Source organism: Rutidosis leptorrhynchoides, chromosome 2, assembly GCF_046630445.1.
Source record: "Rutidosis leptorrhynchoides isolate AG116_Rl617_1_P2 chromosome 2, CSIRO_AGI_Rlap_v1, whole genome shotgun sequence".
NCBI lineage: Eukaryota > Viridiplantae > Streptophyta > Magnoliopsida > Asterales > Asteraceae > Rutidosis > Rutidosis leptorrhynchoides.
This window is the reverse complement of record NC_092334.1, coordinates 424918534-424927040: the sequence shown is the minus strand read 5'-3', so window position 1 is coordinate 424927040 and position 8507 is coordinate 424918534.

Here is an 8507-nt window from a genome sequence, read left to right as displayed (position 1 = left end):
ATTATTATTAAGTATTGTTATTATTATTATTATTATTATTATTATTATTATTATCTTTATTATTATTATTATTATTATTATTATTATTATTATTATTATTATTATTATTAATATTATTATTAATTCTATTGTTATTATGGTTAAGATTAATTATATAAGACGCTTAATTGTTAATATATATGTATGATTATTATTGTTATTATTAAAGCAGTAGTAATTATTATTATTATTATTATTATTATTTTTATCATTATTATTATTACTTTTATCATTAACATTATTATTATTAAGATTATTATAAATATTATGATTTTTGTAAATATCATCATTAATATTATTATTATTATCAATAACATTATTAATATTAATATTATTATCATTATTATTATCATTATTAGTAAACTATTATTATTGTAGTTATTATAGTTATTATTATTATTTTTATCATTATTAAAATTATTAAAAATTATCATTTTATTAATTATCATTTTTCTTATTATTAAAAACTATCATTATTATTATTATCATTACTAATATTATCATTTTTATCATTATTATTATTATTATTATTATTATTATTATTATTATTATTAAGATTATTATTAAGTATTATCATTATTACTATAAGTATTATTATTATTATCATTATCGTTATAAAATATGACTCTTTTATTATTATTAACTCTATTACTATACGTACAACTTATATATATATATATATATATATATATATATATATATATATATATATATATATATATATATATATATATATGAAAAATATTATTATAAATATATTATAAAGATATAAATCTTAATATATTATAATATATATACTGTTCGCTATTATTATATGTGTTAATATTATTTGATATATATACAAATGATATAGGTTCATGAATCCAAGGCCAACCCTGCAATTGTTCAGTTCAGTCGTATGCATATTTTTACTACAAAATATCGTAATGTGAGTTTCATTACTCCCTTTTAAATGCTTTTGAAATATATATTTTTGGGACTGAGAATACATGCGATGTTTTATAAATATTTGATGAAATAGACACAAGTACTCGAAAATTACATTCTATGATTGAATTATCGAAATCGAATATCACCCCTTTTAGCTTGGTAGCCTAAGAATTAGTTTTTGACGTTATAATTGCCTAACTAATTGACGCGAATCCTAAAGATAGATCTATGGACCTTGACAAGCTTGACAAGTCCCATTCGGGATACGAATACTTTAGTACTTCGATCGATATATACTGATTGCGACGGCCGGTATATAGCACACTGATTGCGATCGTATGCGGGGGATATTCTATATGCATCCTGTCAGTTCGGTTATCAAGCGTTCACCATATGAATGATATTTACAGCAGTGAGCAGACCTGCACAGATTGTTTTCGAAATATGAGGATCTTATGGTCTATTATAATATAAGATATGATTGATTATGATAAACTAATGAACTCACCAACCTTTTGGTTGATACTTTTAAGCATGTTTATTCTCAGGCATTACAGAAATCTTCCGCTGTGCATTTGCTCATTTTAAAGTTATTACTTGCAGTTATTCCTGGCATATTTCAAAAGACGTTGCATTCGAGTCGTAGAGTTCAACAAGATTATTAATAAGTCATTTATAGTTTGGGTAAATTATGAAATGGTATGCATGCCTGTCAACTTTCGATGTAATGAAAGATTGTCTTATAAAAACGAATGCAATGTTTGTAAAACGTATCATATAGAGGTCAAGTACCTCGCAATGTAATCAACTTTTATGAATCGTTTATAGTCGATATGAACGGGTCGTTTCAATTCGATCCCATCATCACAACTCTACACATAACATTTCGGAATCATAACTCACAATTGTAACGCACGATCTCGAGTCGACATCAACAAACCATCACTCTTCCTCGTTAGGATCTCCGAATCCCTATTGAGGCCTAGCACGGTACACTCTGACACTTCACTATACGTAACACCACCGGAGCTTCCTCGGGCGGCAGTAAAAACTCCCCCACTTGGAACTCAACTCCAAATTCTTACTGCCAAGATGATAACATCTTACGGAATCACCATTCCACGATACACACGACCATTCTCCCCATTGGTCATATACACCAGATCACTGCAAATTCACTTCAGGATCTCAGAGCCGGCATACACAATCACTTGAGATGTCATATACGCGACGGCATCACACCTTCAAACCACAAATCACAATTAATAGTCCTTCATCATTTGCAAAGCGAACTCTACCGAAGTCCTACATACGCCTCTAAACCGAGGCATATTCCACTCCTCTTAATCAGTCATGCTTCTTTATCGAGATCACCTGACCTTCCACTCAACAAAAAATTATCAACAATTTCTCACTCTCATGGAGAAGAGTGACCAATCCGACACAATAATTGCGTCGATCGCAATATCAACACTTCATCATAACCTTCGGCCCATCCAACCATTAAGTCCATTACCGACTCACCGGTCATCTTTACCCGTCCATCACTTAAGAGCAACAAGGTTCGATCATCCTTCACTTTATAAGAAGTATTTACCGCAATGCTCTTAAACTTCGACTTTCGCAACTGTTGAATTACTATCACCCGTCGATCACTACTGTAATCTCCGCTGCTTCAAAGGGTATCTCACGGGCACCCTAAGCACAAAGTGATCACACCACTACCGGAGTTGAACATTAAACTAGAAGGTTTAAAGAGGAACCTGACGCAGTGTCATGCAGACTCCCACCACAATCTACTAAAATTTAGAAACTCGATCTTTGGGTTCTATATACCCGATGTCACCTGATATTGCTCATCCAGACTATGTTTCTCACGCAACATCTACCTCGTTTTACTCGGTTTTCATGACCAAAGTGCTCCAAATGTTATGATCTTGGGTTTAATCATGTTCTGAGTGCTATTGGAGTTCTAAGTGTAAATTTGGTGTAAAATTGACCAAAGTGTGCAAATAAATCAAGAAAACTGCAAAGTGCTCATCCTGGCAACAAGAAAGACGTACCATTATCTAAGAACGTCGTTCTATCATCAAGAACGTCGTTCCAAAGGCATGAAAGACGTTCTACCTGGGAAAATACAAAGGAAATGAAAACAGAAAAATTTGGCATTTAGATAAGGTTTCAGGAACGACGTTTGTTGCAAACAAGAACAACGTTCCTTATTTCGAGCCAAGAAATGACGTTCCACAAAGAGAAACTACGTTACTCTGTATTTTCTGGGCGGTTTTTGTGAACTATAAATAGAATGAGATGAGGGTTTTATTCAAAACAACATTCAATAGAATAATGGCTAGTTAGTGGTGGTTGATCAATTTAGGGTTTCATAGCTATTTTGTCAAGTTTTTCATCAAGTTTTCATCCATTCTTCCATTCTACATCAAGGATTGAGAGATTGAAGCAAGATCAGGGCTTGTTCTTCATCATCTTCATCTTCTTCGTTTAGCTTTATTGTAACTTTTATAAGTTTGGTATAATCTACTCTTGTTTATTGCTTAATGATGTTTAGATTTAGTCTATTTGATTGTATTGAGCTTGTTCTAGAAATGATTGGCTAAATTTCATTATGCACACTTCTTTATGAAGCTTGATAGCTAAGGATTGTTCATATTGATGATTAATGATTGTGTTTAGATTAATCTATAGTTGATGATTGTGATTTGTCATTAGAATTAGTCAAAAGATCCTTTGTTATGCTTGTTTTGGACTTTACTTTGATTATATGAGTTGTGTAGCTTTTCTTAGGGATTTGATTAGTGAAGCAACTTGTACTTCAACACTTACGTGATCTAGACAATCAAATTGGGGCTTTCAAGGGATTAGGGTCCTGATTTGGATTGGTTTTCAATTGTTCCTTAGTCAACATAGTAAAGTTTGGTTCTCTTAAGGGATTTTGATTACCAAAGGGTTTTAGGGGACTTTAACCTAGGATAAGTACTTGTGATAATTTCATAATTCAACTAAGATCAATTGATATAAGCTTATGGGAATTTGCAAGTATTGATTTGATCACAATAACATCTAGTAGGGATACTAGTCTAATGTTTGAACATATTAGATCTTAAGTGAACAAAAGAACAATCAAAATGCTTCAAGTGGATTAAGCAAGTGTGCATGCTTTTAATATTGATAATTACTTAATCAGTTCTAATTCCAAGTTTAAATTGAAATAGTTTTCTTAATATCTTAACTTCAACCCCCCCCCCCCCCCATCAAACACAACTTAGGATGATTATGAGTTTACATCAATTCAACTAGCAACTACCGCTCTCTTGGGACGAACCTTAAACGGAAAACTTACTAATTTCAACTACCGAGTCATTGTTTCTCATATGCTTGTCACATAGTTGAGTCCACGTTTGAGAATAAATATAAATGAGTAAAATATGTTTGTGAAACGAGCATCAAACTTTCTGGCGCCGCTGTCGGGGAGCGGTTAGCTAGTTGTATCTTTGTTTTAGCTTTTAATCTTTCGATCCTTTTGTAAGGATTTATCCCAGCAAAAGTTACTTTTCTTGTTTTTATATATTATTGTGTTTGGAAAACCGTTTGTGTTTGTGTTGTGATAGAAGGTTAGGTACTTTGGTGTCTAAAAAAGAGATCATAAAAGGATCAAGAGTTTGAATATCCATTTTCCGATCAGGAGAAACACGTTCACGTGGTTTACAAGCGTAGAGAAGGAAGGGTATTAAAGAAAAATTTTGAGGTTTTGCCATTTTGTCTTGAAGATATGGAAGGAGTTAATCCGCAAAATGAGGGTAATCCGTTTGATCAAGGTCAACCACCACTCGTTAATCAAGAACTACTCGTTGGTCAAGAACAAGTTAATCTAAATGACACACCCATGTGGAACGCAAGGTTGGTTGCACCTATGGTGGTGCCTCCTGCAATTACTAAACTGCCCATCGGGGCCGATAATTGGAAAGTTGAGGGAAATTTCTTTACAATGATCAAGGATGTGCAAGTTCATGGGTTGATGGAGGAGAATCCTTTTGAGCACCTCCAACTATTCAACAATATTTGTGATTTGTATAAGCATAAAGATGTCACCGAAGATGCTTACAAACTTAGGGATTCCCCTTTTCTTTACAAGGTGATGCAAAAGCATGGTTGAGAAATTTGCCCTCCGACTCAATTCGAACCTTTCAAGATTTAAGTGACACGTTTATCAATTACTTCTTTCCGCCATCGAAGGCGGAAAGACTTACGATGAAGATTAATGCATTTGCACAATGAAGTGATGAGTCTTTATACGATGCATGTACATGTTTTAAGAAGATGTTAAGAGCTTGTCTACCACATGGATTGACCAAGAAGGAGTACATCAGCACATTCTATAGGGGTACCAACTTATTGATAAGGTAAATTCTTGATGCATCCGCGAGGTGTGTTTTTATGTACAAGTCACCTAATGCGGCTGAAACCATATTGGAGGATATCTCGGTTCATACTTACGAATGGAACCCTTCACTACGAGATTTTCCAAGGAAAAGCATTGCACACGTGGAGAGTGACAACGGTCAAATCACACTTTCTAGCTTGAACAGTCAATTTCAAACGTATGGGAAGGAGTTGAAGAAGCTACAACAATCAATAGTCGCGATGCAAGTAGGTTGTGAAAGGTGTGATGGACCACATCTCACCAAGAATTATCCTCGAATCAATTAATCATATATATATATATATATATATATATATATATATATATATATATATATATATATATATATTAAGCATATTGATTTGGATGATATTCCCATGAATTCAGATGCTCATGTAAACTATGTGAGTAATCAATATTATCGATGGGGTGGATCATCAAACCAAGGCAACAACTCTTATCAATCAAATCAATGTTACTTCAATCCCAACCAAAGACAATTCTCCTTCAACACTCAAACCAATCCACCACCTGAATTTACCAATCAAAACTGAAACCAAAGTTGCAACTCAAACTATAACTGTAACAACTCTACTTTTCTCATTACTATCGTTACTTGTCCGTTAAATATTTAACGGTGCTTACATAGAACTTATCGTGTTTAATTGCATACATGATCCTAGTGGATTGAATTAATATGTTTATATTAATTGATGAACTTGTTTTGGATAACAAAATACTTAGGAAATGACATGATTAAGATGATCGCATAGAAAGCCTTTCAGTTTACAGAACTCGGAAAATCGATAAAATAATTATTTTTAATAATTATTAACTTTATGAAAAATATATTTAATTTATTATTAATTTAATAAGTTAAACCCGCTGGATTGCGTTTCAACGACTAGTTCACGTTCTGGAGACCCGGTACGGTTAACGGCACTCGAAACGGACCAAGCGCGTACAAGCAAATAAGCAAAACGAGCCCAGGAACCCCCTAATTGGGCAATTCGGCCGAACCCTCCCCCACATACCCCTTGTGGACTAAACTTTGGGCTTATGTTTAATTAGGGATTTAATTAGGCCCTAATCTAGACTATAAATAGAAATCCTAAACTAGAAACCCTCATTATTTTCCCTCTGCTAGTCGACATTCTCCTCTCCCTCCCTCGCTTGTGGCCGTTGACTAACATACACACATACACACACTCACAACTCAAAATTAGACAAAAGCTTGAATATCAAAGTTGTTCTATGCATCGTTCTACGTCTAGTATTGTCGTTTAAATGATCGATTGAGGTATAATCACTAACCCTAATTATTTTAAATATTATTTTATGCAATTACATAGTGTATTAATGTCTAGTGCTCAATTGATTGCGATTAGAGTCGTTGTTAGTCGTTATTTTGCGCGATTGATGTCGTTAGTACGAATCACGAATTTAATTGCTATGAATCTGATTGAATGAGTTTATGTACTGATCTTGTAATGTTTCTATATGGATTGATCTCAAAAAATTAATAAATTTGGACTTTGTATTTCCGTATTTTCGTTACCGTATGCATAAGTTATGATCAATCGAAGTTTTCGTTAGGGTTTTGCATGTAATACGAATTTTCTGATTTTGTTTCTTTATGAACGAGTCATTTAAATGCTATCTACTGAATTCCTTTTTAAAAATCATGTAAAATGGACTTTTGAATCATGTTAAAAGGTTACAAATATCTCTAGATATGATTAAACGAATATTGATGACTAGTATTGAGATGAAACTGTTTTCGTATGCACGCTAAATGATCTCACATGAACTAGAAATTGTTTGAGACTTTGGTCTTCTGGTATGTTGTTATTTATATGTTCTTAAGCATATTACTTTTGTATGATAACTTCTGAAAATGTTGTTTGCTATGTGGTATATGCATCACCAAATGACATGTCTGATTATTGCTCAAAAACTGAAGGTCTGACTTTAATGAATTAACTGTATAAATTGGCTATATGAAAGTCTTTGATTATTTTATCACTGAAACTTTAGAGTGTCTAGATTAATTTCCAATTGGCTTTCATTAAGAGCTATTTTCTAAGTTAAATGAGAATTTTTCTAAAACTGTTGTGCGTGCAAAAACTGATTTGGTAAACCTTAACTAGACCCTTTCTGAAACCCGACTTGTAGACGTCGTATGAGACCCTGGATAGAATTTTTGGAAATGTTTATGAGTCTAGTTGTGATCTGGAGTTGTTCATATTATGATGTTTTATGTGCTATGAATTATGCGCGTTGTTTACAACTAATGCATGAATTTGATGCTAAACGATAACCTGTGAACCCGTACTTGACAAACTGTGAACTAAAACATGTTAGTTGACTTAGGATTGAGATGTTGACCAAGATTGCATGACCTACTGAGATGTTTGACTTTAGTTGACCACTTTGACCAAGTTTGACTTTTGGTTTGACTTTGGTTGACTTTTGTTGACTTGCTTGGACTAGTTGACTTTTGCGTGTATGTTGAGTCAGTCTGAGCACTAGGACTATGCGTATACTATGGGTTGATATAGTGTGACTTATGTATTTACTTAAGGTAACTTATTTGCTTAGGTTGCGTTTTACGGTCGTGACTGTCTCACTACCGTATCATTTTACTAAGAGATTTACTGTACTTTTGCAAAGGTGAGTCTACAGTCCCTACTAATTTTTACATGGGATGAGATAACATGCTATTTCAAATGTTTTACATATTAGGCACGAGTAACTAAATGATATACATATGAGTTCAGATAAAAAAATCCCTTAGCTTGATTATATTAATTTTTACGTAAGCTCGACTTATAGGGACGGTACCGTTAGGTTTGACAAACCTCGCCTCAAAGTACGGGGTGCTTATTTTGTTGTAACTTGTACACTTGATCGGTGTATGCTTAGAAAGGGTAAAAGGAAGACGCGTAGCGCTTTAGCTATCCGCAGGTTAAAGTCTTATAATCAAGTGCTCATGATAATGTATAATTTTTACAATGTTTCTCAGAAATCTCATGGCCTAACTTACTAAATGATTTACTAAACCTGTAGATTCACTCAACGTTTTCGTTGACCTTTTGCA